At 53.3% G+C, this 4878-nt stretch overlaps 1 long non-coding RNA gene across 2 annotated transcripts; it reads right to left on the reverse strand.

Annotated features, from left to right (window-relative positions):
- Window positions 1–1302: 1302 nt before the first annotated feature.
- Window positions 1303–4209, reverse strand: LOC111732792. 2 transcript variants are annotated; one of them, XR_002777709.1, is made up of 3 exons: window positions 4101–4209; window positions 3700–3922; window positions 1303–2416 (listed from the first exon to the last, which is right to left on the reverse strand). It is a non-coding gene; the product is annotated as an uncharacterized LOC111732792 (long non-coding RNA). The 2 variants fall into 2 exon arrangements; XR_002777708.1 differs by having other exon boundaries at window positions 1303–2711.
- Window positions 4210–4878: the final 669 nt, after the last annotated feature.

The following is a 4878-nucleotide window of genomic DNA, read 5'->3' on the forward strand; positions in this document are numbered from 1 at the left end:
CGGAGTCAACTGCGGATCGTCCCCTTTGCCAGTCCACCTTTCATCGAGGTCTAGTCCCACTAACAGACTTCGCAGGCACAAATATACACTTGCTAGCTGTCACCGTTCCTTTCCGGGACACGTGCTTCTCCCAAGGGCTGACATCTCCACCGGCCGAATCCACCGGCTCAGAACTTTATGTTCTCTGCTGGATCTGCTCTGTCCGATCGGCGGCCTCTTGCCTTCTAGAACCTTCCGACACCTTTTCCCTTCATCTTTGGAATGTCCCTGTTCTGCGTCCTTTGCTCATGGACTAAAAGGATCAGCATCACAGGGTGCTGTGGGACGTGTTTAGGTGCATAAGGGCTCGTTTACGTTCTATGGGCACAGCGTCACCCACAGAGCCCCAACTCCCGCTGAGCCCCATCTTGGGTCGAGGCAGAGTTTCTCGACCTCAGCCCTACTGACGTTGTGGACCGGGTCATTCTTTGTCGTGGGGGCTGCCTTGTGTACGTGAGATAATGAGCAGCATCCATGGATAAATCTGGGACCCTCCAGCCCCCTGGTGATCTTAAAATCGTGAGCTTCTGTAGAATAAATGTTCTGAGTGAGGGGGAGTCTGACCCCAGGGCCTTACCCTCTGTAAGAGGGGGAGCGTCTAGCCACGCCTTTGCTGCCCGCGTTTGTCCCGGCCCCAACCGCTTACGGGGTGCCAGGGTGGGCTGAGTCTGACCTGCCCAGGTGGGTGCAGTAACTACGCAGGAGTGAGTGATTTTCGTCTCTTGCCGGAAGGTGTTCATTAGGGGCGCTTTGTGATTACGATGGGATGGCTTTGGCCTCCTCGTCCGTGCAGATATGAAAAGAAGAGCTTGGGAATAAAGGTGACATGCCAGCGGATCAGGTTATTGGGGAGGTTGCTGTGAATTCAGAGAAAAGTCCTGAATTTCTAATATTTTAAAACATCGACGTTGGGATCGTGGTTCACAACATATCATAACCCAGTTTAGGTTATTAAATTGTCATCTTAAGGATGTCCTGTGAGGGCTTGCTTTAATGAACCAACGAGGGTAATTCGTCATGAGCATGGCGCTTTTTTGAGAGCTCAGGTGAAAAAAATAAAAACTCCAGTGAAATGAGGAACTAATTGCCATGCGAGAATTCAGGTATCTCTGGAACGTCCAATGTCACATTTTGGGATACATACTGAAAATATCAGTACCACGATAAGGGAAAACCCAATTTCTAGTTATCTAATATTTATTAAATGCATGAAAAATAATTCATTCATTTGGTTAAAACGAGAATCAAGAAGAACCTGTGCCGTTTAATTTACCAAGGCTATATTTGAATAGACTTTCGAAAACAGTTGTCCTGAATTAGCTCATTAATCCTAGATAGTTATTGAATATCACATTAAAACTCAAAAACCACGTTCCCATATTCATTCGTTTCCTGATAATTCACTCAAAGGTAGTTGCAGAGCCGGGCACACAGGCTGCTCGTCGCTCACGAGCAGAGTCACCAGGTCCTGTTGCTTTTCTCTGACTTGAATACAGGACGCCGGCCCTGTCCATCTGCAGAAGCTGGAGTCTTTCTCAAATGTCTTGCTTCCAAGTTCGGAATGTCTGTTTGTCCCGTCGACGCCATCTTTACGAAATTCAGAAATCCTTACCTCCACCTGGGCTTGACAAAGGATGGAGTAGGTCAGAATTTCTGCAAAGCAGGGCGCCTAGGATTTTAAGGGCTGCGTGTAGCCGTTCCTGGCGGGCTGCGAGGGGCTCGGGGGACACCATGACAGGGGAAAAGCAAACGTGAGAACGCAGGACAGATAGATCAATAAATAAGGGGACACCCAGGGAGGCGACGACTAACCAGTCCCGAACACCAAAGGTGAGATATCATTACACACATAAAGTGTCACGTACAAAATACCACAAGCTGTTGATCTGTAGGTAAATAGTCATCGCAGCTCCGTGCTCTGAAAAACCGATTTACCTAGTTCCTGCCATGTCGACGTCGTTAAAATGATTATCCAGACTTCGTTAAAATGATTATCCAGACTTTTTTTCACAGACCAAAGCCTCTGTGTCACCCAGCTGCTGTCACGACCCTCCCATAAGGCAAAGTAGGGCAGTCTAAAATCATTGGATCTCACGAGAGTGGAGCTGGATGGCTCATAGTGGGACGCAGATGAGGGACTGGACATTCACCCACGTGTGGCAAACGCTGCGGGCAGACGGGACGCAGCAGAGTACGTGTTCATAGCTGACACACAGCGGGGACAGCAGTGGACGTGGGGTGTTCGGAAGCGGGAGGCTCGCGTGCATTAGCAGGTGTGAGCCGCGTCCTCTCGGCTTACGTGGGGGTCCTGCGGGGCGGCTCGAAGCGGGCAGCCAGGTGCAGGGTGGAACGGGAGAGGGGCCGTCTCAGCGCCCACCTCCGGTCACGATGGAGGCCCCAGGCAGCCCTCAGGACGCTGGCCTCGTCTGAGCTCCGGCTCCACTCCAGATTTCAACCCCCTCTGCCCAGCTCGGTTCGGCACCCATGGGCGTCAAGTTCAGAGTTGAACACCTCACAGTAGAGCACAAGACCACTTCCAGTTTCCTGGGGGCCACCACGAATGGCTGGGAGCATGGGGTTTGGGGACACCACAGGGGACACGCTCGTGCCCTCTGGGCCTGGCATTCGTTCCCAGCTCTGCAGCGGCGGTGGAGCCAGCACCTCCTTCAGGGCTGGAGGGAGGAGGAAACGAGGCCCCGTTTGCAGAAGGGTTAGGAGCAGGGGAAGGTTCCTGGCGAATGCTACGTGGATGTTTGACACCAAACAAGGACGCGTGTTCTCCACTGTTATTTTAAGGTGACAGATGCAGTGAGAATCTTTAATCACCTAAGCGAGAGTAGAGGGATTGTGCTCTGTTTCAGCACGGTGGGGACCTGTGGATCTCCCTTGCCATGGGGACTTGGGGAGGGGCAGGGCGGAGGTGGAGAGGGGAAACGCAGGAAAGGCAGAGGTGGGGAGAGAAACAGAGAGAGGGGGAGAGACAGAGAGGAAGAAAGAGATGTGGAGGGAGAGAGGGAGACGGAGCGGGGGAGGCGGGGAGGAGAGCGTGGGGAGGGAGCCTGTGAGCAAAGGGGACTTGGAGTCCTTGATGGCCCCACGGCCCAGGAGGAAGATGAGAGCTGGCCTGTGCTCGTCCCTCCATCCCTGAGCCCCTCCATCCCTCTCCCAGCCTGACACCCGTCAGGGCAGGGTCTCACCCTCCGGGTCCTTCTTGCCTGGTACCCAATGAGGCCCTAAGAGTCACCCCTTCCAGGAGTCGGGGGTTCTTTCCCAGGAAGTGCCGAAGCCTCCTGTCGCATGTTGGATGTCGGGTGTCGGGTGTCGGGTGTCGGGTGGTGTTGGGTTCCAGGCCTGCAGCAGAGGCAGGAGCAACGCGGGGGCCCTGATGGGACCTGGGGCATGAGGGCCACCTGCTAGTAAGGCTGGCTGGCTCCGCATCCTAGGACAGGATGCCAGCCCCGATGCCCAGGATGCTTGATTCTGGACAGGTTCTGAGCAGAGCCCAGAACGGAGCAGAGATGACGACCAGGAGCATCGTGGGCACGAAGAGAGGACTCTAGAACCTCACTGCGACATGGCAGCCGCCACTCCATGTGCCACGCAGCACGGGACACACATCACGTCCCAGTCGGGGTGCGTTTTGTGTGCGCAGATACACACCCGACGTCGACGACGAGTTTCACGTGACACACGTCATCGGTCCTTCTGTATGCGTTACAGGTTGCGACGCTCACGTCCGTGGTCTACCGGATTCAATAGAACATCCTGGAATTAGGTGACGTCTTTCTTTATTATCTTTTAAATCCCGGCTCGTAGACCTCGTAGAAAACCGACTTTGGCATGGGTGTGTCATGTCTAGGGAACATCACGGGGCTGGCAGGTCCTGCGAAGGAAGACAGGTCACCTCTGAAGAACAGGGATGCAAAGGCAGGTGACTCCTCAGGGGACACACAGGTCTGCAGGGACAGTGGGGGAGGGGGGCGTGACCATCCTGACGACATTTCCAGCGCAAACATTTCTCTCTCTCTAACAACAAAAAGGGCAGAAAGCAGGTCATTTACCACTTATCACGGGAGGACGGGCAGTGGATGTCTTGCACGCGCATTCTCTTCTCAAGCTGCTGGACAATGTATTTCAGAAGCACGAAGCAGTGAATGGAACGAAGAACCGGGAAGCCAGGAGGCAGATGTGACTCAGGAGATGGGGGGGTGGGGGATGGGGGTGGGGCGAGTGTCCAGGGCAGTATCGCTGGGTTTCAAGACCCAACCAGTGAGTGTATTTCTTGAGCTCCGGGTGCAGACGTGGGGACAGTTAAGGTACTTAGTGTGTCTGAGCATTCGGGGGATGTGTCGACAGATATTGGAAAGCAACTGGAAAATAAATGTCATACGTTCTTGGAGAACTGAGCAAGACACGAGACAAGTTTTAATTCTGGAATGTGTGCGGAGCTCTCCGTGGAAGGCGAGGCCGTCACAACTCACCACTTTGGTCACCGGAGAACTCACCAAGCCGCGATAATTTGAAGTCTATAGTGATGAAACCGATGATATCTAAGTTCAGGCGATGGGGGTCGTTGCACTAGGGTGGTTACCCAGCAAAATTCTCAAATACCATAATAGAAGATGAGGAAATGACTAAAATCAATGCATCAGGAACCGTAAGTACGAGCATGTTATTTAGAAATGTGGAGGCACGTTCCAGAAAAATGGGGTAAGAATGGAACGTGTTTGCTTGTGGGGGTGAGCGGGGAGGGCGTGGGGGAGACGGAGCGGGGTGCTCGGCACTGTTGGTTTAATGGCCTGCACGCTCCAGTTTCAAAATTAAACCGTACAAAATTAA

This window comes from Pteropus vampyrus, unplaced genomic scaffold (genome assembly GCF_000151845.1).
Source record: "Pteropus vampyrus isolate Shadow unplaced genomic scaffold, Pvam_2.0 Scaffold491, whole genome shotgun sequence".
In the NCBI taxonomy this organism is placed as follows: domain Eukaryota; kingdom Metazoa; phylum Chordata; class Mammalia; order Chiroptera; family Pteropodidae; genus Pteropus; species Pteropus vampyrus.